General features: G+C 33.9%; 1 long non-coding RNA gene across 1 annotated transcript; it reads left to right on the top strand.

Moving 5' to 3' along the window:
* Positions 1-8,744: 8,744 nt before the first annotated feature.
* On the top strand, positions 8,745-9,747 carry LOC110708989. The gene is made up of 2 exons (XR_002508818.1): positions 8,745-9,197; positions 9,555-9,747. It is a non-coding gene; the product is annotated as an uncharacterized LOC110708989 (long non-coding RNA).
* The last annotated feature ends 18,077 nt before the right edge of the window (positions 9,748-27,824 follow it).

The raw sequence follows: 27,824 nt of genomic DNA, 5'->3' as shown, positions 1-27,824 counted from the left end.
AGGGTTTCGTTAGTGTCAACGTTTAAAATATATATTTTTTTCCCCTCCATTTGTGTTCCAAAAGTTGTTCAGTTAAGGTTTTGGGATCACTTTGACTGTTAAGGCTCCAAATTGTGGTCGAAATTGTGCATAAAAAAGACAAATATCTTGTTTTGCGTATAAAAAAATATCTCGATTTTCATACTAATATATTTTAATTTTTAGACACGCAAAACTTGACACTTACGTTGTTTTTTTTTGCAATTTCGACCTCAAATTGGATATTGAACACTTTAGAGCCAAAATAACCAAAAATCTTAACGGAACAACTTTCGTTACGCAAATTGAGAAAAAAATTGCTTGTAACCTTAGAAGAATGCTCGCTGGCGACCTTATAAGAGCTGCAACGCTCAGGCCACCGGCGGTAGGGGAAAAGTACGGGGGTGGGTTGTGCTCTGTTTGAGGAGAGAAGGCGGAGCCTTTCGAATAGAGTTATTTGAGTTTGTATTTACTAAAAGACATACATAACTATTTGAAGTGCATCTACTATACTAAAATTGTACAAGTACTAACAAAATCATAATTCAGGAGTGGTTCTTGTTAAATCGTGGAAAATTGCCAATAATATTAGGGGCTCGCTAACATATGCGTAAAAAATCTCGCGCCTATCCTTTCCTCTTTAGTATTCGCTACTCTTTTCTAGGGTATCTCAAAAATCTTGGTTGTTTAGGCTGAAAATAGTCTAATTTTTTTGGAAAGTAAACTATTTTTTGACCCTTTTCCCTTAATTTTTTTGATTTTGCAATAGGTTTCAATAAATCTACACATGTAGTGTAGATTTTTCATCCGTATCCCTATGGTAGAGTCGTTAAATTTTGTTATTTAGTTGTTTATTGTTTATGTTTAGGGTTTTTTTTTGTGTGTTAGAGTTTATAAAAAAGGTAATCATCTTTTGCCCTATTGTTAGTTTGTTGTTAAAGATTTGTTCAAGATCGGTTGTATATTCCAGCGTTGTGTGCGAGAGATGTTCCACAGTGCAAGATCTTTTCAACGATCGTAACTTTGATGAAGGAAACCTTAATTTGATTCAATTTTATGTATTTGTTGATTTAGATTGCATTTGTAAATGTAGGATGCCTTTTTATTAATGAATTTATTTGTTTCAAAAAACAAAAAACAAAAACAAAACAAAATCATAATATATAAATACATCTAATTGATACACTAGTAGAAAAAGGAAAATGCCCACCGTTTAATACCCCCTTGTGCCACCGGTTTTGAACCGTTTGGCATTTGAGGGGTGACAATAATCTGTGGAAAGCCACCGGTTCAAAACCAGTGGCAATACATATTTTTATCGGTGGCAATAATGCTACCCGTTTTTTTTTTTTTGGGATTTGCTATAATTTAATTGTTATAGGGAGGTGATATTCTCTGAAAAGCAGTTTTATCATTTAGGTGCTTTCTTGGGTGTTATTGGTCGGTTCTTCTCATGTTTATATGTGAAGCGTTTATCATATGCTTTTTTTTTTTTCTTTTTTCTTTCTGTTTAATCACATTATATTCAACAGTAAATTGTTATTGTAATACAAAAAAAATAAAAATATTATAATTCGACAATGAAATTCAACGGTAAATTGTTATGTATATAAAAATAAAATAAAATTACAACATTAAAAAATGTATTCCAAAATCAAAGTCTTGAATCCTTGTTGCATCAATTAACCCCTGCATCAATTAAAACCCAGAAATTAATAAAACTCACAAAAAAATACAGAAAAAAAAAAAAAACAGTAAACTCATGCATGTACCATAAACCCAGAAAATTCACGAACTCAAAATAATAAAATCAACAAAATCAATCGGAAAATCAACAAAATCAAGCAGAAAATCAAGACTAAAATCCACAATAAATAAATTAAATCTATAAAACCCACCACCGGTTTTTAAAATTTCGAAAAGCAATTAACCCCAAAATTTTCGAAATCAATTAAACTTAGATACCCAGAAAAATCAATTTTGAAAATCAATTAAACGCAAAAAATTTCAAAAGCACCCCCAGAAAATTCCAAAATCAATTAAACCCATCAATTTCGAAGAATATTACAACATTCAAACCCAAAAAAATATTTAACATAAATAATTAAACCCAGAAACCCTAACCTTGAATAATTAAACCCAGAAACATGCACTAACCTCGAATTTGACATGAAAGATAAGCGGAGGATGTTGTTGTTGATGTCGGACTTGGGTGGCGGCGGTGGTTAGTGGCGGTGTTGGTTGTTTTAGGTGGGTGGTGTTTTTAGGTGGGTGGTCAGTACGTAGTCGTTAGAGGTGAGAGAAGGAGAGAGGAGAGAGAAGGAGAGACGAGAGAGATCAGGCGAGATAAGAGGACGGCGGCAGCGGCGGCGGTGGTGATTAGACGAGAGAGCATAGGAGAGAGCATAGGAGAGAGCAGGAGGAGAGGAGAGAGGAGGGAGGATGGTGGGTGAATAAGGGTAGGGTTAGGGTTTATATATGGGGGCTTTTTTTTTTAATGAAATGCCACCGGTTTGGTTCAAGTCAGTGGGAATAATGTTTTTTCCCACCGGTTTGGTTTGAACCGGTGACAAAAACCACTACTCAAAATCAAGGCATTTTGTTAATGAGGCACTTACAGTTACAAGAGAGGATAAAATGTTTAGAGATTATGCTAAAATTGGAAAAGAAGAAGAAAAGAGGAAGTTAGGGAAAAGAAAGGAAAGAGATGGTAGTGAAGATGGTTGTGTTCATAGGTGTATTGGTGTAAAAGATATCCCCAAAAAGGAAAAGGATGTTGATGGCAAATCTTTGAATTCGGAGGAGGGTAAAGTCAACCCTATCGATCAAGAGCGAAGGCCCAACATTATTGATAACAATTCTGATCTGAAGTCAACTTCAGAAACAAAAAACCCAAATCTTACAGGGTCAAGTTATCGGTTTTGTAACCGAAAACGTATTGATTCCTACTTGCATCTCACTCCAACAATGTATGGAGCGATTTCTAAAGGACGGACACTACACTACTATTGCTCTTCCAAGAAGTATTTTATTAGCATCCGAGTACTCGATCCTCCAAAGAAGATGGATTGTGTTGAAACTCAAGAAGTTTTTACACCAATGGAGATTAGTCACCCCCCTGTGAAAGGGCATGATAGGTGTGAAGCAACTCCAAATTTGGCACAAGATGATTCGACCATAGGTATGTTTGATAAAGTGTCATCGTGTGAAAGTACGTAGGTGCCCCTTCCAGTTGCTCCAGTCTACTCCCCATTGAAGTCTGCTGCAAGCCCCAACAACCCCGCTTCTCAGAATTTGAATTTATTGGTTTCTATTTGTCGTTCTAGAGCTAGAAGGATAGAAGGAAAAGTCAATCTCTAAGAAGTTTACTTCTTCTATCTTTACTAACCCTTTGTTTTGCAGGATGAGTGGCTCAAAAAGGAAAGCGTCTTATCCCACCGAACTCCTATGGCTTCCGAATAGAAAGTTGTTATATGGTTCTACCCCTAATGTTTTAGTGTATACTTTAGTTTATGATTAATTTAGAGTTTTGCTGTTGTGAAAAAAAAAAAAGATTTTTAAAAACCGGTGGCTTTAGGGCGGTGCCTTTGATTGAGAACAGAATAAAAGTTTTCTGTTCACACATTGTCACAATAAGTAATTTTTAATTAATTAAAGACGAAATTTAATATAATTCCCTACCAAAAATAGGCTAAAGAATGAAAGAATACACTAAACTAGACTTTTGCAATTTCTACCATTGGTCGCATGCATGGTCGGTCTAAGTAAATAATTTTGTATTTTTCTTGAATTTTTTTTTGTTTGTTTTCGGTGTTTCCTTCATAGATTAAAGTGGGCATCTGATACTAATTAAGATTTTAATTTTCCTTTTTATGATTGATGAAAAGTAACCTTTCATAAAGTGGCAGCCAACAAAATGTGAGAGGAATTGAATTTGATTCATATCTTATTACTTGTTTTAGATAATAATGCATCTTGCATGAACCCATAAAGGCCACAAGTTCACGAGTTAGGGTATGCTAATATAACCTTTATTTCATAATCAACTTACGTTATTTTTGGACTTGTGCATGATTTATAAAATTGGGACCATTTAATAATTTATATCTTGCCTATATTATTACCAACTTTGGTGGATAATTGGATATATATCAACATCACATAGAAACTAGCTTAGAATCGGGTACTAGTTAAAGTACACACTTTAGGTTTTTATTTGTTAAAAGCTATGTATTATATATTTAAAGAAGGTGATGTCCAACTTAAGAACGTTAACGTACATACACATTGGAAGGCAAATTCAGTAGTCAAGTTATTAAGTAAATTAAATTACCATGCTGAAAAATCCGTACAATAGCATTCTTCTATTCATTCAAATACATACTAGTTGCAACTTTGGAATATTTTATCTCTCACAAATAATACCTAAAATTGCAACTAATATGTAACGGAGGTAGTATATGTTTCATGTACGTAACAATAAGAATAAATTTACGTATCTATCATTATATAATATTGATGCTTTTATAATTCGTTATCTAAGGTGGGTACATGAAATTATTCACGATGAATGCTATTGTACGTAATAACCGAATACAATGACTTGTTTCAAGAGAGACTGTGCTATAATATTGAGTAGTGCACTTATTTTTAAGCGACATCTATTAACAACTCCTATATTACTATATATAATTTGTGATTTCTATTTTTAATTTGTGTGGAGCGAATAATAGTTATTTAAGTCTACTATGTTGTTTATTCATTAATAGAATGCATTTACTCCATGTACAAAATTGTCTACGGTTATGTAGAACCCACTTCATCAATTTTGATATCGATCATACCCAATAATTCATGTACAAGTTAACTTATTTGACTTTTAAGTTTTTGCTTTTAATATCTAATTAGACTTTAGATACAACCATATAATACTTGTATGTTACAAATAAGCAAAAAAGTTGAATATTCTTTTCTTTTTCTTTTTCTTTTTTTATTTTTAGTTTTTTTTATTTTTTTATTAGCTCATACTGTAGTAGAATTAAAGACTATTTAGTTGGATGAATTTGGTCACAGAATACCATCTAAGGCATACTCCTCCATTGTTACTAGCTACGATTAACTTGGGTCCTTTGAATTATGTCCCATGCTTTGTCGTTGATATTTAGCTAGTATTTACCCTAATTGCATGTTTTTGACACAAATATGCAAAGGAAAATCTGAACATTGCACATATGAATACGTGCTAATAAATCGGTTTATATTGCTACTACGACACTACGTACCATAGATATGAAGTCCAAGCTTAATTAGTGCGTGCTAAGGGTGAACCGTAAGTGAAGGATATGCTTCATTATATGTTGCATCACATCGAAGCCTTAGCTTTCAAGGATGTTGAATAATATAACAACCTCACCTTCATTTTTCGATCATATATAATATTTTATACATCATTCGTGTCACTAATATTGCCTCATATTCCTAACATGCATGTGAGCTCTTTAATTAAAAGAAAGATATATAAAATTATAATTAAAACCCTTTTAAATAAGTCATAGGGAGCACAATTAAAAATATTTAAGTATACGAGGTATGATTAATCATGATATATGATATAATTGTAATCCCTATGAGTTACACAAAATTCATTTAGTGTGGTTGTCCGGATAAAAAAGTCGGTCTACTTGAGGTCGTTGATTTTATAGGTGATAAATTCGTGCCGTGATCCTCTAAATGACAACAAACCTAAGTTATCTTCGTCTAGTCAGGTTGAATACACAAGGGCATTAATGTATAATATGATTTTCGAGATAGGTTGTTAGTAATGATAGATCTTCTTTTGGAGCTACATAAACTTCTCCTACGATCTACCATTATGTATTAATTGTGATTAAGTCAAATCGATAATCTCTCTAATAATCCTATTCACCATGGAACTAGCATGCATATGGGTGTAAAATTGTAAATAGATCCTTTAATTTGTGTGTGAAAATGTTTCTATAGATTTTTTCCGAGATTATTTCATTCTAAAGAATATCTACGTATCTATCGAACATTTATGTAAATGGCTTAACTATAGATGAATTATTTTTTTGTATATAATTAGAGAGCATTTATATACTCCATATCTATTACATGTACATTTTTTTTTCGGGTGAAAGAGAGGAGGAAACCCTAAAATTTAATGTACATGAGTAACATGACAAAGGCTTGTTGGGTTTCAATGGATTGAAATAATAAAGAAATCTAGACTTTATTTTTTCTCCCGAATGTACCCATTTTAATTTGTTTCTACTAAAATTATTTAGAAAATTAAGCATTATATATATTGGCCTTTATTTGAGTTCATTTGAAAATTGGCATCATGGCATGTATGCATTTGGACTTTATTTGGCAACATTATAGAAGCCTATCACTATTAGAAGATTATCACTTAAGTAAAAACGGGGTTGGGACTAAGTACAAATGGGGTTGGGACTCGACCTCATTATTTAGCGGTTTAGAGCTCGCACTTACATTTTTAGAACATAATAATAATAATAAATAAATAAAATTCTGTTTTCAGACTTCACATGAATCTTCTATGGCTAGTGTGAAGCTCCAATCAACAAACCTATGCTACATTTAATCTTTTGCTTGACAAATCTTCATCAATTTTTAGTTTCCTTTGCTTCTTTTAGTGTTCCCATTAATCTATGATAACCTAACACATGCTTGGACCATAGCAATTAAGGGCATGTTCTCTTTAGCCTAATTTCAGTTCAGTTCAGTTCATTTCACCTCCAATCAGTTTAGTTTAGTTCCTAATTTCCTTATCTCATAAACAATTCAATCAACTCAATTCAATTCAACTCAGTTCAGTAAATCAGAACATACTTAAGTCCTATTCATTTTACCTTACTTTTATTTACTTAAAAAAAATTAAGTATTGGATATGATTAAATTTGATAAGCTCTAATAAAGTTTAATAATAACAGTTATCCAAGTTTATTTCCAGTAGTATGTTATAATCAGCTTACATAAGTTCACTTCAGTTTTTAGGGTTTCTCCAAATTCTTGGCCGTTAAGGCTAGAAATAGTCTAAAATTAGGCTATATTCGACCATTCTCCCTTTCTTTTCTTTAATTTTGCAATTTAGGTTTCAATAAATCTACACGAGTAGTAGTATTGATAATAGTCTGTCTCCCTATGTCAGAGTGTCTACCTACGGCGGAGTCGTTAGTTTTTGGTAGTTTAGTTATTTGTTTATGTTTAGGGTTTGTTTGTATGTTAGAGTTTATTAAAAAAGTAATCATCTTTTACCCTACTATCAGTTCGTTGATAAAGATTTGCTAAGATCGCAACGATTGTCAAGTTTTCAAATGCGTTCAAGTGAATCAGATGAAAATCATCCTTACGGCTGCAACAAATCGTTAGATTGTCTATTCGAAACACTGTATATTCCAGCGATGAGTGCGAGAGATGCACCACAGTGCAAGATCTATTCAATGAGCGTAGATTTGATAAAGAAAACCCTTATTTGATTTAATTTTATATATTCGTTGATTTAGATTTCATTTATAGATGCGGTATGACATTTTATTAACGAATTAATTTATTTTAAATTAAAAAAAAGTATACTTTATTCTTAAGTGAAACTCATGTGAATGTAACAATATTAAAAACATATTTGTTTGTTATCATCAAAACCTAAGAACGATAATAAATAAACATTATATGTTCCAATGCTCTTATCAAATCTCAACTTAAATGAGCATGAATTTTAGGGAAGTCATTGAAACTAACAAAGAGCCTTTTTCTTGGATCATAACAAAAAGTCTATAATTAAGTGGAGTAACTCCATTGTCACTATAGATGAAATAATGACATTCTATTAAGATAAGTGTTAGATAAGTGTTGAGATTTAATTACTCTTTTTTTTAGGAGGCATAATAATTACACAAGTTTTTTTTTTTTTTTTTTTTTTTTTTTTTTTTTTTTTTTTTATGTAGCTGGTCATACGTGGCATGGCTGCCATCATGATCGTAGTCATAATCGTTCTTTATTAGTGTTATAAGAGTTTTTAGGTCAATGTCATTAAAGTTATTTCATTAGTGTTAAAAAATCGGTCAGTGTTAAAGGGTTACTTTGCTTTTTTGCAACCGGTCACTTATATCTAGCGGCACACAAAATACGTATATTATTATTAATAACAAAAATAATGAAAGTATCAAACAAGCATAGGGAAATCGGCTAAAGCCCATATATTCATCATGAAAACATGATAATGTTGATGACTACTCAAGACAATCAACATTGGCATGGCCAACAATGTGGGTAAAAGATTCCAAAAATTGGTATTTAATATTTTTTTTTATAAGTTTATTTTATTTCCATCAAAAAAGACTGACAACACAGAAAGCAAAGAAATTTATGATAAAGACGTTCCTCCTAACTTCCCACATTAGACGAAAACCATGTAGGCCCATGACAGCCCAATCCACCCGTGTGGCCCGTTGGGCCCCACCAATCTGTCACCGTCTTTGAATGGTGGGTCCTACAAAAACTCTAATGTTAATCTCTTGGAATTAAGGTCTTGATTAAGGGCCCAATACCTAAGCCCATAACCTCAAAAATTTCACAACCACACGTGTGCATTAAATGCTCATAAATATGGTCATAATTTATCTTTTTCCTGTGCCCATAAATTGACTTTCATTAGGGCTGGAAGAAGCTGACCCAACCCGACAACACGACCCGAACCCAACCCGAAATAAATGGGTTTTGAAAGAGATTTTCAACCCGTTTATGTAATTGGGTCAACCTGAACCCGACCTGAAGTTAAATGGGTCGGGTGCAGGTTGGAAATCCCAACCCGAAACCAACCCGCCTAAACCCATTTAATTAATTGGGTTGGTTTCAGGTCGGGTCAACCCGAACCTAACCCACCTAAACCTGTTTACCAGCCCTAATTTTAGTTATTTTCACCCTAACTTTTAAATATGGGCTAAGCCCAAATATCTAACCACAAAAATGAAAAACCCTAAGCTTTGTTCTTTATTCGCGTCGCTTCCCCAATTCCCCTCTTTCACTCGTTCTCTCTCCTCTCTCTCTCTTTCATCTCTCTTCTCTCTTGTTTTCATATTTTTTCCATGAAAATTGTTTATTAAAGCTTGTGAATCTTCATCTCAACATTGTCAAAGGTAATTTGCTTGCTAATTAATTCTCTTTACTTAATTGTTCTGTTTTTTTTATGCATTTTATCTTAGTTCTTCAATTTCATCTCAACATTAGTTTGTTTTTATGTGTTTACTTGTTTGCGATTTAATTTCTTCGATTTACTTTTTTCTGATTTAAGCTCGTTTGTTATGAGTGCGTTTTGTGCATGCGGTTTTTTCACCATCTGATTATGAGTGAGATTACTTGTTTTTACAACTGTTTTTTTATGAGTTTATGAGTGAGATAAGTGATTTTGTGCTAAGTCTGCATTTGGCATTTAGTATTTTGATAAAGTTAGCCTAATTATTTATCTAATTAACTAATTTATTCTTAATTAATAGATGGTTGGTACTTGATTGTCCTCTTCCTCCTTTACCCGTTGAACTTGCTGGTTATGAAGAATCAGATGATGAAGTTACTAATTGGCAAATATTGAATTTCTGTTATATGTATTTTGGAACTCTTGGAACTTTTTAGTGTTATATAATTGTACTATAAACTATGCAGCAAGTGGCTTTGAATTTGCATTTTACATTTTTTTATGTTGTTTAATATTTCAGGTTAATTTTTGAAAAATAATTGTATTTTTATTTTTAAAAATTACAAGATTAGTTAAAAAGATTACAGGTTAAAAAAAAATAACAAGGTTAATCAATATTTATTAAAATAAAAAACAGGTTAAGACGGGTCGGATTAGGTCAACCCGCTTAAAACCAGGTCGGGTTCGGGTTGAATTTTCTGACCTGTTTAAGTAAACAGGTCGGGTTCAGGTTGGGGGGTCCTGACCTGTTTATGTAAACAGGTCAACCTGAACCCGACCCGACCTGTTTGCCAGCCCTAACTTTCATGGATTCTATTCTTGCCTAAACCATGTATTTTTCTTGAATCTTATCTATATTTTCTAAGAAATTTTATTTCTAAGGTTAATTTATGTGATGACTTAGACCTACCTTGGTGTACTATTGTGTTTAATGTATGTGGCATCTTAGCTTGTAAACCAAATGTATATAGTAGATTTATAAAAGACAATACTTATCTCATTTTCTCACAAACACACACAAACATAGTAGGTAAGGAAAATATGCTCGATGTTACCATCAATTAGCTAAAATTTAAGTCAAATATGGTATCTGTCTTATAATAATTCTTCAACAAATTTATGAAATACATCACTCCACCCGTTCACAAATTAATAGCCACATACGTATATTTAGGATATTCATCATAAATAAAAAGATAATATATTAGTCGTCACAATTGTTTGTATAAATTTTCTATTATGCCACTATTTGAATTAAGTGTTGGTGAGAAAATAGAACACACAACATAGTATTACAAAGGACATTTTTGTTTAATCATGTCATATTTGAAATTATGAGAGGTTAAGATATTGTTTTAACTAATTTTAGGTGGAGAGGATATCTTACAATTAATAACAATGTAGAATAACACAATTAATATAAAACATTAGACATATTCATTATGTATATTGTAGTTAGACAATTTTTGTTCTAACAGAGGTTTTTCAGTGCGGCAAGCCTCATGGTGCGACACGGTTACTTGTATTTTAGGGTTACTTGTATTCTGGGGTTACTTGTATGGTATTACTTATATTATGAGGTTACTTGTATTGGATACTTGTATCGTGGGGTTACTTGTATGTGTTACTTGTATTCTGAGTAACTCCAGACCAAAATCTCATACCAAACCAATAACACCCTACAAGTAACCCCTGATCAAAACCAATAACAGCCATACAAGTAACCCTAGAATACAAGTAACACCTGACAAAACCAGTAGCACTCTACAAGTAACCCCGACCAAAACCAGTAACACCCATACAAGTAACCCTAGAATACAAGTAACACCCTACAAGTAACCCCGACCAAAACCAAGTAACCCTAGAATACAAGTAACATCTACAAGTAACCCCTGACAAAACCAGTAACACCCTATAAGTAACCCCGACCAAAACCGGTAACACCTATACAAGTAACCCCAGAATACAAGTAATACCTACAAGTAACCCCTGACAAAACCAATAACACCCTACAAGTAACCCTTGCCGCACCATGTGGCCAGCCACATACAAAAATTTGTATTGTTCTAAATAATCAATTCTAATTTTAAGATAAAAGGTTTACAAAAATCCCATTCAAAGGTTTTTTTTAAAGGGCAAGTTAAGATTTCAACAATTTAAAATAAAACTATTAAGTTACATTTGCAATAACTAATAAGCTCATTTGAATTATAAGTATTTTTAAATCAATTAATAAAAAGTCATTAACAAAACATACAACCAAAAAGTCAAATAGACGCTATTTACCAAAATATAAACTAAATCACGTGTAATTATGTTAGATTGATAAAAAAATAAATAAAAATAAGGGATTATAGTGTACGCATGGTGGGGAACTCCCTATTATTCATTAGTTCTAAGATAGAACTTTGTCGAGGCAGAATGAAGCTCCTTTTAGGGTCTATGCACAGCCTAATGACGAATTACCATGGTATCAGAGTTAATGAGGAGGGTTCCAAACGAAGGGTTGTGAGATAAATAAATTATGTCTCACAAGGGTAATATAGGCATTTCAGACGTCATTTTAGAGATGTCTCATTGAGCTGTTAAATCATACCACTGGAACTTTAGTGGTACAAAATACACTCCCAGTGGTATAAAATATAGTCTCAGTGGTACTCAAAAAGATTCAACTAGAGTTTCAGTTGAACAAAATATAGACTCAGTGGTAGTGGTCCTGTTAAATTTTTGTCCGTTTTGCACGTGAAGTGGAGCCAACACTACCTTTTTCACTCTTCCTATCTCTCTCCACATTTCTCTCTCTTCATTGTACCTTTTTAATTTTTTAATAGTTGTGAGACATTTTATTTTGTCTCACAACACTCCCTTTTTACTTCCTCCCAGTTAATGAATATCCTAGCGTTCGTTGCCTTGTTTAATTGGTACATAAAATTAGAGTTTGTGGATTTAATATTCTAATATGACGATTTGATTATTTAACAAAAGCAAAAGAGCAACAAAGCTAATTGTCCTAATATGAAGGGAACACTTAACCATATGTTAGAGATCCAAATGATGGCCCATTAAGGATAACATGACCGTTTCATATAGCATAATAAAATAAATTTATATATAACGACTGAGTTTTGAGATTGTTATACTAAGGGTAAGTTTATCTCTAGTCTTAAGATGAGTCTTTAGACAAGTCTTAAGCAAGATTCTAGCAATAATCTCTATCAAGACTACATATAGTCTTGAGATGAGTTTTGGATTCTAAAACCCATCTTGAGACTATACAAATGGACAATAATAATTATGTTGTCCAATAGTGAGTTGCCAACTCACCATATTAAAATAATTAATAATCTATCTATCTATCTATCTATCTATCTATCTATCTATCTATCTATCTATCTATCTATCTATCTATCTATCTATCTATCTATCTATCTATCTATCTATCTATCTATCTATCTATCTATATACTATACTAAAAGAGAAGCGGATCAATGTGGAGCTACCAAATGTCTGTCTCTGATTCACTTCTCTTAATATAGTAAAACAATAATTAAAAAATATATATGAAGCACAAAAGATAAAGTAACTAAATTCAATTTTGGTAAATAATTGAAAATAAAAATATTACTCTATTTATATCTGTATTTTGTATATGACTTAATGCATATCATCTATTCATATTTCAGAGTATTATTAATGTATGATATTCTTCTTAATTCTTTACTAAGTAGTTGCGTTAAACGACTGTTTAAGGAATCGAGCTTAGCGTTTTTTTTTTCCTCCAAACATTATGAGATAAATAATGATCGATTAAATATATGACTTTGGATATTTTGAGATTATATGATAAATAAATGCTAATTACTTATTAATCATTTTGCAAAGAAGAAAAGTTAATTGTTAGAAAAAAATGTGCCAAAAAATTATGACAAGCGAATCAATGTGGATCTTAGAGGTGTCAATTTTGAGTGTTTGAGTCGCCTTCGGCAAGGTCGGGTAATTTTGAGTGTTCGATTTATATTTTATATTTGTAGTATTATATACGAAGTATTAAATAAGAAAAATTTATGCCAAAATTTATGACAAGTGGATCAATGAGAGCTAACAAGTGTCATTTTATGACTCGCTTATCTTATATCTGTAATATGATATGTAGAATTTTCAAAATATATTACATAATATTTTTGGTTAGTTTTTAATATATAAATTTTATAGATTTAAAAATAAATTTGATTGATTCTAAATATTGAAAATGAATTCCAAATATTTATGCATACATGATAACTATTAAATATTCCATACAATTCTATAATTAATAATTAAATATTACTCCGTATCTAATATATGAAGATTATTCTCATTTTTATAATCATTGAATTTTCATCATATTTTAATTTTATATAATTTATTCATACCTATATACTATATATAATTTTTTTATTCATTCATATTTATAAGAATCCAGGTCATAAAAAAATACATTACCAACATGGCTGATTAGTTGATGATGAATTATGTCTTTCATTCATATAAATCTTACAAGTAATAAATACTCCGTATCTTTTATTCAAATATTAGTTTTCAATATGGATCTACATCTATATATTTATGTTGTATATTCAATCAATTGGTTATCGTACGATTACTATGTAAAAGTTTTTGGTACAATGCTTAGGAAAGTATATATGTAGGTAAGATATAAGGTTCTTAATGTGTCAATAAAGATTTAGTATTCTCCAAAAAAAAAAAAAAAAAGATTTAGTAAATATGACGGGTAAAATAGATATTAGGTTGTACAGCTATCAGGGTCTGTTTTGTTCACTTTATTTTCACTTATTTCAAGCGTAATAAGTTCAATTAAGTTCAGATAAATTCAATTTAGTTTTAATAAGTTTTAATAAAGGTTACCCAAGTACAAATTACAACTAGAATAAGTTTTAATAAGATGTTAAGGTCTAATAATTAAAAGAGAAAAGTTCAAATTAGGTGAATAAAACACACCCAAACCGGTTAATATGACAAGAAAATTTTAGTTTTAATTCCCTCCACAGGAGATAGAAAATAACTTTTCTTTAATAGAACATAATAATTTATTCCGTTTTTTTTTTTTTTTTTTTTTTTTACACAAGTTATTCGTTTTCAATTAATTAAATAACAATATAAAAAATAAAAAAGAAGTAAAATATAAGAAATACAAATGACAAAGTACTATTCATATCACATTCCTTAATATTTGTATTAGCCATTATTGTTAGTGAATACTTTAATAATTAATTTGTTAATGTAAATAAGTCCATTATTACTATAGCAATTTTTGGTGCAACAAGCCACACCATGCGATAGGAGTTTCTCGAGTTTTTTATTTATTTATTTATTTTTATTTTTTAATTACAGGTTACTTAAGTTTTTCAGTCAGGGTTACTCGATTAGGGGTTACCTGAGTTTTTAAGTCAAGGGTTACTTGAGTTACTTGGTGAGGACTTACTTGAGTTTTTCAGTCAAGGGTTACTTGAGTTACTCGGTCAGGACCTACTTGAGTTTTTCAGTCAGGAGTTACTCGAATTACTCGGTCAGAGGTTACTTGAGTTACTCGATTAGGGGTTACTTGAGGGGTTCAGACAAGGGTTACTCAAGGGGTTTTCTCAGTTAAAGGTTACTTAGTCAGGGGTTACACAAGTTTCTTTATCAGGGCTTACTCGAGTTTCTCGGTCAGGCCGCATTCAAAAAATTGTGACTTGAGTAACCCCTGACCGAGAAACTCGAGTAACCCCTGACCAAGAAACTCAAGTAACCCCGAAAACTTAAGTAACTCCTGACCGAGAAAATCAAGTAACCCCTTCCGCATGATACTACAGGCCGCATATAAAAAATTGTGTTATTACTAGCTAATTCATATATTAATTATCAATATCGATCTATACATACATATTTGTGTTGTATATTCACTCAGTTTTAGGTTGTGCGACTGTTATGTGATTTTTTTAGCACAATGCTTAGACAAAATATGTACAGGTGGATAAGATATAAGGGTACTTAGCTTGTATACTACATAATGAAAAAATTATGTCTATAGATTTGGTGATTATAATGGGTAAAATAGATATTATATTGATTGCATAACTATTGAACCGATTAATATGACGATAAAATTTTAAATTTAAATCCCTCTATAGACTACGAGTAATAGGAAACGACTTTCCTTAGCTTGTGTAGTGCATATTTTATTCATTTTTAATCAATAAAATAACAATGTAAAAAATGAAAAGGAATATAATAACAGTAATAAAATAATTTTCATATCACACTCCGTAAAAAATATATTGACCATTATTGTGGTGATTGGTGAACAGAATTTTAATAATTAATTTGTTAATTTAAATATGTCGATTTTTACTAATTGAATTATTTTTGTTTCGTTATTATGAAATTAAAATTTTGATTTTTAAACCGTGCATCGCACGGGAACTATACTAGTATATAAATAAATTAATGTTATAAATATTAATTGGATAAGTAAATCTAGAGTGGGTATTGGAATAATGTGTGATATTGGAGAAAGTCTTGTATGAGTCTGAATAATAAAAAAGTAATTAAAAGTTAGTGGAAATCTAATGTGGCAGAGTTTGAAGTATAAGTCTCAGTCTTGGGATAAACTTACCCTAAGTACCCCACATTGAAATAACGAAGAGAAAACAAAACTAACATGACGAAATCATGTTTGGTCAATTAAAAACTCCTCTATATTAATTAGACAACTAAAAATTTACTACATGTAACAAACTAAATAATCCTTTTGAGGGAGTAATGAAGTGTGTCAACTACTTTAAATGGTCCTAACCATGCATAGTAACTAACTAACTACACTAATTGAATTGTAACTAGCCTCCTAGAATGACCTTACTAGATGTGTAACTTAGCTACTAAACAAAAAGAAAATAAAGTAATGCCAACAAAGTAGCGTGCGTGTGTCTAGTGCATGGACCATTCTATATTTACTTTGATGTCAATTTTCTTTCTTTCCAATTCAAAGAGAAAGCGAAAGGAGCTTTAACACGACGATGAAGGTAACATCATAAGTCAAAAAAGTGGATAAGAATTTTGTTAAAACTAATAAACAACATACTTGTTTGATCATCTTCTACTAAATCTTGTAAATTAGAATTGTATAGTTTTATATATATGTGATGCTTTGTCTATTTTATATTATTGGTATCATTACTTTAGGTTAACTCCAAATGACAAGAAATTTGAGGGGAAAAAAAAGAGTAAAGGATGCATATGAGACAATTAAATTATTGGGACATCTAAAATGTTATAATGGGACAAATAAATTAGGATAATGATAACATTGATAAAAACTTATAAGCTTAATTTAGGCAAAGTATTAATACTTTAATTTGATAGTGCACTTCGACAGAATCAAAATAGGGGTCATATGACTTTTCCCGTTGGTACAATTAAGTTGAGTATTCATATACTAGGTATAAAAACATGTATAATTAAAAATATATATTAATGGTTATATATATATATATATATATATATATATATATATATATATATATATATATATATATATATACACTAAACTTATGCACAGATAAAATAGGGTTATAAAAAAATGAAAAGGTATTGTATCGATCCGGATTGACAAAATATTCGTCATTTCAATGAATTTTTATATCTTATATTGGTTGGATGATATCCTCTATTGGCTATATGATATGTTGGATGGATAAATATCATATAGCCAATAGAGAAGATCATAAACACAATTATAAATAATATCATATAGCCAATAGAGAATATCATCCAGCCATGATATAATATAACCAATAAAGGATATCATTTAGCCAATAGAGGATATCATCCAATTAATAGAGAATATTATCCACCTAATAAAGGATATCATAAACACAATCATAAATGATATCATATAGCCAATAGAGAATATCATCCAACCATAATATCATATAGTCAATAGAGGATATCATCTAGCCAATAGAAGATATCATCTAGCCAGTAGGTGATATGTATAAATGATTGGAAGATATAAATTATTTGATGGAGGATATGTGTAACTTGTTTGCTGATATGTATAATTTGTTTGATAACGATATGTATAACAATGGCGGAACCTCCATTGAAGAGATCGTACTAAAGGTTATGGGTATAACATAACCTGCTCATTTTTGAACCAAAATACATGCATGTCACCAAAATCCTCACAATTCAACATACAATCATATGGGGACAAACAATTTCAATAATTATATACATCACATAAGAAAGCCCCAATTCGATTTTTAGGCATTTTTTTTAAAAATCTGTGATTTAAATTTTCTCTCTCTTCCGCAATGAATGACCTCGCTTCTCTCCTTTGCCATTAATGTCGTCATCGTCATAGTCATTGTCACCGTCGTTTACAAGGAGAGAAGGAGATCCACCATTGCTGTCATCATCGTCATCGTCATCGTCGTCATTATAAGCCTGACCAAATAGTTCGTGTAAAAAAAATAAAATTGGATTTTATAATTTTATACTCCATAATTTAATTTTAAGCATTACACATAAACTTTTCCTTTGTTAAAATAATATAGTTATAGTACTTATATATACAAATATGTATGTCATTAATATACTTTAATTTGTTGAGAAAAGTTAACATGATGGATTACATATAGTTTAATGGTTGAATTCTGTATGTTTAATAAACATACAGTTAAGTGTTTGAAACTTGTAAAAAGTTTAATTAGATACATAAAAATGACTCACATGAAATGAGAGTGAATGAATTAAGGATTTAAAGATAACCCTCATGTGGCAAGGTGAACTGCCTTGAGAACACTTTTATTATATTAGTATTGTTACAACAAATTTTCCTAAAGTACGTAATAAGTTCTCAAAAGAGGTATCAATTTAAAGAGCTTTAAGGGTGTATAATTAAGAAGACGGTTTGTTAGTAACAAGACATCACTAGTCCTATACAAAATAAAGCTCAATAGTTTTAAATTTATAGTGGGGTTTTCCATTAAATATATGTTAAAAGAGGTAGGTTCATAGAGAAAGAGATAGATGAAGAGAACATTACATATACAACGCTATTGTTTGGTCGTTTCTCCATGCAACATGATAACACTAGAGGAGCTTAGCAGGCAGTGCTTATTGAAGGCATAAATGCATAATCATGTTGTGTCTAAGGTTCAATAAATTCTTTTAGTTTTGGGCTGAGACAATCCCCATGTTATTACCCGTCCATACGCCCTTTCTCATTTTCAAAATATATATATATATATATTTTAATACAAAGTACTTCGTATAAAATAGCGAGAAAACTTTGTCTGGTAATTAAGTGAAAAAAAACTCTAATTTATAAACTCAGTAATTAATGTGCAGGCGTGCACAATTAGAAGTTAGAACCAACATTATTGTGCCAATGTCCATCTACTATTGCGCGCACAATTTTTTTTTTTTTTTTTTTTTTTTTTGCGAAAAACTACCTAATAAAAAAAATGTTGTAAAAAACTACCTTATAAAAGGATAGATGTTGTAAGAGACTACCTTTAGTCAAAAACTCATCGTTAACTTTTATTTTTTGGCGTTGATCATGTCACGTTGACGCTTAGATGACCAGGACACAAGGTTGTCCCCAAGGAAACAACAATAGCCTGAAGTAGATCGTTAGGTGTCGGCCCAACCTCCCCAGTCAGCGTCAGTGTATGTAATTAGTTGATGAGAAGCAAATGGATATAAATGTAAGTCGTGATCTATGATACCCTGAACATAACGCAGAATGCGTTTCAATGCCTCATAATGAGGTTCCCGGGGATCCTGCATAAAAAGACACACCTGTTGTACGCATAAGCAATATCTGGCCTGGTGAAAGTGAGATACTGAAGAGCACCTGCTAAACTGCAATACAAAGTAGGATCCCGAAAAGGTGGTCCTGCATCTGCACTAAGTTTGGACTTAGTGTCAGTTGGAGTAGCTGCAGGTTTACATGAGCCCATACATGCACGCTCTAAAATCTCATGTGCATACTTTTCCTATGAAAGTATCAAATAAGAAGGAGTGCGGGTCATCGCAATCCTTAAGAAATAACTCAAAGAGCCAAATCAGACATAGGGAACTCTGTTTTCAACTGAGATATGATCCCCTCACGCAACTTGTCAAAAGAGGTAGCTAATATAATATCATCAACATAAAGAAGCAAATATGCCATATCATCTCCTTGTCGAAAAGTAAAAAGAGAGTTGTCACTTTTAGCAATGACAAAACCCAATCTTATAAAAAAATTTGCAAAGCGCTGGTACCAAGCTCTAGGAGCTTGCTTCAAACCATATAGAGCCTTACGAAGCCAACATACATAGGAGGGTGATCTCTGATCAACAAAACCCGGAGGTTGATGCATATAGACAATTTCCTGCAGATCACCGGGACATTTAATTGATGAATTGACCACTTTTTAGCCATAGCTAAGCTAAGGACAATGCGAATAGTGGCCGGTTTAACACCGGACTATATGTCTCATCATAATACACATCAACTTCTTGCCACCTGCATGCAATCACAAACAAGGCGAGCTTTATGCCTTTCAAGGTCACCATTAGACTTGTACTTGTGTTTAAATAACCATATACAATTAACAATGTTCACCCCCGTAGGCCTAGGTACCAAATCCCAAGTCCCTGTTTTAATAAGAGCATCATATTCATCTTGCATCGCCGCATTCCAATTAGGATCATTAAGAGCATTTTTATATGTCTTAGGCAGCAGTGATTTATGAGAAGGGATGGTCATGTTAGCTTGGTGATATTTGGGGTTTGGTTTAAAAATTCCTCATTGTCTACGAGTAATTGGCGATGAGAGAGGTGGTGGTCTTGCGGGTTGTATGGGTTGCAATCCACACATAGGTGGGGGGGGGGGGGAGTAAAGTTGGGTATGTTGTTGTGGGCTAGAGGATGACAGAGTATGTTGGGGAGAAATAGATGGAGATGAGTGGGCTGGCCCAACAGGCGTGAAAAGGGGGGAAGCTTGGTCCGCGGGTGGGCCGTGGGTGAAGAACCCATGCCGCAGCCTACCTGCGGACTTCTCTGTTGTCCGTTGGAATTAGGGGGAGTAGTGGGAGGACTGGGCTGTTAGCAAGGGTTTGGGCCCATATGGATTTGTGGATGGTTTGGCATTCCAAGGGTTGGGCTATGTGGTATGTGATGCTGCCAAAGTAAGGAAAGAAGTGGGCTAGGATCATTATTGTCAAGGAAATTGTAATCAGTAGTTCGAAAAGAGCAAGGTTTTAGAAATGGAAAGGTTGACTCATTGAATGTAACATGTCTAGAAATAATGATCTTATTTGTGGAAAGGTCAAGACACTTGTATACCCTATGGTTTGCGGGATATCCTAAAAAGACGCATGGTGTGGACCTTGGAGCTAACTTGTGAGGGACCGTAGCTGAGAGATTAGGAAAACATAAACAACCAAATACACAAATGTGGTCATAGGAGGGTGTGACACTAAACAAAGCTTGAGCGGGAGTGCTATGTGAGAAAGCTTTTGTGGGTAAATGTTGAGAAGGTAGGTTGTCGTTTCAAGTGAATGAACCCAATAAGAGGGAGGGAGTCAGGCATAAAAAAGAAGAGTGCTGTAGACACCCATTTGTGTCTCCCCAAAACCAAACCCAGTGATGAGTACATTTCACGTCGAATCATAATCGAATGAAGTGAAAGTGTGGAAAGTCTAGCCAATCCAGTTTGGTTGGTCCATGATATGGGTCCAATAGTAATGCAGTTGTATAGGGCTTGAAAAGAGCTTTCCAACGATATATTATAAGCACAATTCTAATGAATATTGAGGAAGTTATGGCAAAATTACTAAACTGGGCCTGGTTTGAGCCTTATATGCGGCCCAATGATCTAGATGAGGGCCTAATATGTATTTATCATTCCTAATAAAATTAGGAATGATTTTAGTCTTAGATTCTTCTAGAAGGTTCTTTTCATTCCTAATTCAATTAGCATTGATAAATTGACTTTTGTTGACTTTTTTAGAGTTTTAATCGGAATAAAAGAATGTTTTTGAGGAAAATACGATTTTATCCTCCTGTACGGTTAATCTCTATCTGATTTTAGAAAACGCGTCAGAAATTTAATCAGCGGCAAACGCCAGTCATTAGCGCCTGGAGCTAATGTCAGCGTCTGGCGCTAACCTTGTTTTTGCGCGTCAGAACTCTGTTTCGATTTTCTATCTTTTTGGATGATTTTCTCTATAAATAGCCTTCTAAAAACTTCGTTTTCATTCACCAATTCTCACCAACTCTCATCAAGAAATTCTTGATATAAACTTCTCTCTCTCTTTTCTAAACTAGCCTTTTCTCAAATACAAAATTCCGCATTCACAAGACCTAGATACACCTAGCATAGTTCGAAGTTGCCTTCGGCCCTAGACGTGAAAGGTTTGATATTTCCGAGGGTTTGGTCCCAAATCTCTCTTTCAATTATTTAATTTAATTATTTGATTTTATATTTTCCTTGAAGTTACTAACGCATGTATTTTGTTATTAGAAAGAGGTACGAGGCATCCAAGTAAGTGCTTTAATGGTTTTTATTGATATTATGATATATAAATCATGTCTAGGTTGTTATTATGATTCCTATTATCATGTTAGGATGCTTTTCTTAATTTGATGTTTAGGGTGATAACAATAAGTTCCTAGTATCATGTTTAGGGTAAAGAATATAATGTCAATTGTGATTTCTATGATGCCTTTTATTATCTTTCCTAATAGTATCATGTTAGGGCTAAATCTTTGATCTTTATTGTTTAGTGACATGCTAGGGTTTGTTATTAATCTTGTAAGTATCACGCCTAGGATCTTGCTATTATTATGCTTTAATATGATTTATGATTATTAATTATGATTATGATTATTTTTATGATTCATGATTATGATTATAATTGTTATAATTATTATTATGATTGTTATTATAATGTTGCTTGATATATATTATTGTTATTGCTTGATCACACCTTTTATGCATGTTTAAAAGGGAATTTGTACTTGTACTCACGCTTAATAAGATAATTAATAATCTTGTTTAGGGTTAATATGGTTATAATTCAAGTGATCGCCAATAATAGTTTTATTTGTGCATTAATGTTCAACCAACATAGATAAACAGGTTTAGGGTTAACCTATTGATTGCATGTTAATCAGAAAGCGCACATGAATACGATCAGAATAAAGTAGAGGCCTATTATTAGGGCAGGTTCAATCTCTTTTAGGTTGAATTTGTACCTTCATCCCTGAACTACCAGTCATGGTTCCAGACCTATTGGAGTTGACGATCTTTTGGATCGTTAAGGGGTGTAACATTCACCTCGTGAACGGTTTACAAGTTCCTAAAACTTGTTGGCGACTCTTTTGCGCTATCTTCTTTCCCTTTGGACGCCACCATACTTTAGTGTATGATCACAGTGGGGTTCAAGTTTGGGGTAATGCTTGAAATATTCCCTACAAGTGCGAGAAACATTATTTAGAGATCGAATAATGCGTTTGACCTTCCCATTTTGAGATGAGGTGTGCGGACAAGAAAATCGAAAAACTAATCCATTAGTGGCACAAAACAATTTGAACGAATCATTATCAAACTCTCTATCATGGTCACTTTGAAATGATTTTATGGGCCGTTCAAATTGTGTGACAACATATTGTCTAACATTCAAGAAAGATTGAAAAGATTGGGATTTGAATTTTAGTGGGATACTCCATACGAAGTGAGTAAAGTCATCCAATAACACCAAATAATATTTATGACCATTAGTACTACAAATAGGAGATGTCCATAAATCTTCATGAATTATTTCAAAAGTTTTAGAAGTAGTACATTTGAATCATAAAAGGGTAAACAAACATGTTTTCCTAATTAACATGAAACACACAAGGTAGAGTCATGATCTTTATATATTACAAGAAATAAATTTTCTAGACTTAAGAAAATTTAAAGCAGAATTTCCCAGATGCCCTAGACGATCATGCCAAGGAGGTAAAGCGGCAGCAATAAGAGTTGTGGCAAGATAATTTGATGGGTTGGTGTTGGTGGTCACAAGATATAAGTCCCCCATACTATTGCATTTCATTATTACCTTACCCGTATGTAGATTCTTCACTGAAAAACCAAAAGCATCAAATTCAATAGACACAGAATTATCTGAAATGAATTTTTGAACAGAAATAAGGTTTTTGACTATTTGAGGTGTGCTAATAGCACATCATGTAAAGCTAAAGGGGGTTTTGAGTTAGTTTAAGTAGTGTGACCATAACCACTGACAGGAATGCGATGACCATTACCAACTAAAATATGATTATTAGTGCTCAAATTAAACAAGTGTATGAGATACCTGAATTGTTGGTCATATGTAACGTTGCACCCTAATCCAAATACCACGAGTTGTCTTGTGGGAGTGACATAGTGGCAAACGAGTTCCCCAACTCGATGGGAGTCATAGGTGGCCCGTAGTCCGGAGTTTGATAGGTTGGATACGGAATGTAGTACTTTTGTTGAGGGAAATGGGCCACGTATGCAACCCTTGGAGGCTGCCCACTAGGCCGGACCTGATAGGGGGCCTGCTGAGGATATAGGAAAGGGACAGGGGCCCATTGTTGGTATTGTTGAGGCTGTTGGGCCCAACTTGGATTTTGGCCCCATTGAGGAGCATGTTGCTACAAAGTAGAGTCTAAAGAGTTAGAATCTTGTCCCTGACCCCGTCCCTTTCCCCCTAACGAAGTTAGTCTTCCCACGTCTGCAGTCGTTACCTTTGCCAGGAGTGCAGCCGCCGCCGGAAGGTCGCTGTTGTGAAGGTGATTGTTGCGGCGACTGTGAGGTGTTTCTAGTGGTGGAAGCCGCGTTGTTTTGAGAAACAAGTGTCGTCTAGTTTCCTTGGTCATTGGACCGCCTCGTCACATCAAGAAGTAGGCGAGATCAAGCAGCGCAAATTCAAAAGAAGGCAATGGCTCGATCTGCTAAATAATTGTTGCTACCGTATCATAATATATGTTAACGAGTCCTGACACGAGGCAAATGACGAGTTTTTGCTCTAAAATCGGTTGGTCGACGACTGCCAATTGATCCTTTAGGATCTTCAATTGCTGACAGTAGAAATTGACGTCGGCGAAATTGGATAGATTAAGGCTGTTAAACTGATTCTCGAGGTAGACGGCTCTAATGTTCTTGTTATCTTGAAATAATGCCTTCAATTTGTCCCAATTTTTCTGTGCTATGTCGCCTCTGCCAAGAATCGTTGTAAGTAAGTCCGTGGAGATAGTGCCATAAATCCATTGTTTGACCACAGAGTCAAGACGGAGCCACAAAGAATTTGAAATATTAGCCGGACGCGGAGTCTTTGGATCAATATGATCAAAGACGTTAAAAGCATGACAATGAACATCGAATAACTCGACCCAATTCAAGTATCGAACCTTTTCACGATCAAGAATCACTACTAGAAAACTGCTTAATTCCGACTGAAAAATTTCGTTGGAAACACCCTATTTTCCGTCGGAAATTGTGTTTCCGACGGAATTCCGTCGGAAAGTGTCGTCAGAAAAGTATTCTTAGGAAAATTGACCTTTTCCGAAGGAAATTCTGACGAATTTCATGCGTCGGAGAGGTTTTATGTGTATGGAAAAGTCCGTCGGAAATTTTCGACGGAAACAGATTTCGTCGGAAATTCCGTCGGAAAATCCTTTAGAAAAAAAAACCCGCACCACCCCATACGACCATCAGCCCCCACCGCTAAACCACCACCTCCATCGCAACAAATACAATTAAAAAACTCCTCAAATATTATTCCCCACAACCACCACCGACCACCCTAAGCAAACCACCACCAACCACCCTAAGCGAACCACCATCGACCACCTAAACCAAAGCTGACCCAGATCCACCTACCAAAACCCACCAACACCTAAAAACCAACCTTCACCCACCCACCTAAAACCGACCAGACACACCCACACCAAATCTACCTAGCCCAAACGGCCAAACCCTCACCGAACACTAACCAAAACACCCAAACCCTCACCGAACACTAACCAAAACACCCAAACCCTGACCTAGATCTACACCACCGCCACCGACAAGTCCATCCACCAACACCACAACTCACCATAAAATTAAAAAAAAAAAATCTCAAAAAAAAGTAAGAAAAAAGTACATACCTTGAATGAATTTCACTAACAAAACCCCAAAATTGTCTCGAATTTGGGTTTTAAAGGTCAAATTCAACCATGAAAACTCTAGATCTAGAGTTTTCATGGTCAAATTTGACATGAAAAACCATTAATTTATAGAAATCGGCGAGGAATTGACGAGAACACCACCAACTATGCTCGTGGGCGTCTTAAACACCACCAACCATTAGAGGTGGCCAGTGGGCCGGGTTGGACCCAGCCCACCCTAACTCGCACGGCTGGTGGGTCACGTGGGTCCGACCCGGTTTCAATCCGGCACAGCCCGGCACAGCTCGGATTTAATCCGGGTTGTGTCGTGGGTCCAAAATTTTCGACACAACCCATTTCAACCCAGCTCAGTTTAACCCGTTTGATTCGACCCAAATCGCACAACCCGTTTTGACTAATTTAATTCGACACACCTAGCCCGTGAACCCACCTAACCCGACCCACCTGGCACAACCCAGCCCGCACGGCCCACCCGCACGAATGACCCACCCAACCCGCACGAGCCAACCCACCTAACCCGCACGCATGACCCACCCAACCCGCACGGCCGGCACAACCCGCACGGCCCGCACAACCCGCACGGCCCGCACAGCCCGCACAATTCGCACGACCCGCACGGCCCGCACGCCCAACCCGCACGGCCGGCACAACCCGCACAACTCGCACGGCCCGCACAGCCCGCACAATTCGCACGACCCGCACGGCCCGCACGGCCTAACATCCATTTTAAAACAAAAACGGCTAGTTTTTTGTATCTAACGGCTAGTTTTTTGTATCTAACGGCTAGTTTTTTAAGTGTATGATCATCCATTCTATTTTTCCTATAAATACCAATTCCATTTCACTCAAATTTCCACACAAATTCAAGCTTTCTTTCTCTCTTACTTAAAAATTCTTATTGTTCTCAAATTCTCAAGTGTTATATAGAGTTATATTTTTGTTAAAAAAAATCTCCTTAATATTATTATTAGTATTCTTAAGATTCTAAAAAAAAAAGTTCTTCTCCATATTATAATTAGTAATCATACAAAAAAAAAATGAGCTCAAGAGGAGGAATGGGAAGGAGTCAAAGTGGTGGTCGAAGTGGTAGCCAAAGGAGTGGTGGTGCAAATTTTTCGTATGAAATTAATACGGAAAATTTAAACCAATTTGTCAATGAATATGGAGATTATGGTTTAGGAGATAGGCAAAATATTCAAACGTCTCCACCACAACATTTCTCCCACGAGTCCCACCAATCATCAAGTTCAACTATGCCACCTCCATCGCAACCAACATCTCAACCTTCATCTCAAGGTAATTTCTAATTAAATTTTTATTGTTATGAATATTTAAAAAAACTATTATTAATGATTATAAAGTTAGTTTAGTTTCCAATTTTCTATGATTTACAATTAGTTAATTACCATGAAAAATGCGTTTAAATAAGTATAATTAAAATATTTAAAATTTAAAAGCTTATTTTCATGAATAGCATTTAAAAATTAATTTTAATAATTTGATTTATGAAAGGTGGTGGCGGTGAAAGTAGAGGTCGAGCACATTTTTCTTGGGTGTGGAAACATTTTGAACGAGTTGAGGTCACACCCCCGGGATGGCAACCTGGTCAACCAAAGAGGTTCACGTGTACATGCCTAGTTTGCAAGGCGCTAGGTGCAAATGTCAAGTCATATAATTGGAAAACGGGAGATGGAACCGGAACCTTGAGTCGGCATTTGCAAAATAAACACGACTTGTTCGAAAATGGCCCCCGTCCTTTGGGGGGTGGCGTCCAAACACAATTGGGTGGATACATGAACCAACCCGGCGGAGGTACACCTTTCATTTATAATAAAGATAGAATGATTGATGAAATGAGTACTTTAGTTATTGCTAATGAATACCCTTTTAGTTACGGTGAAAATGCAAACGTTGAGCATTTTAATAAAGTTGCATTACAACCTGCATTTACTCGTGTCCCCCGAAATACCCTAAGACGTTATACACAAACTTCTTATTATAAGTATAGGAGTGGTTTGATTGAATTATTTCGTACTTTTGATGGTCGTGTTAGTTTTACAAGTGATACATGGACTTCTAGTTTTGGCGAACCTTTTCTTTGCATTACTGCTCATTGGGTGGATGATGATTGGTTTATTCAAAAACGTATACTATGTTTTCAAGCTATGGAAGAAAGGCATACCGGTTTTAACATCAAAGTTCGTATTTTGGATTGTTTAAAAGAATTTCACTTGAATAATAAAGTTTTTTCTTTGTCTCTTGATAATGCAACTGCAAACACAAAGTGTATTGACTATTTGAAAAATGACTCCGAGTTGAATTTGTTGTTGGGTGGTAGT

The sequence above is a fragment of the Chenopodium quinoa genome, unplaced genomic scaffold, assembly GCF_001683475.1.
Source record: "Chenopodium quinoa cultivar QQ74 unplaced genomic scaffold, ASM168347v1, whole genome shotgun sequence".
Taxonomy (NCBI): domain Eukaryota; kingdom Viridiplantae; phylum Streptophyta; class Magnoliopsida; order Caryophyllales; family Amaranthaceae; genus Chenopodium; species Chenopodium quinoa.
Note: the sequence above shows the minus strand (reverse complement) of the source record. Positions and strands in the feature narration are given on the sequence as shown.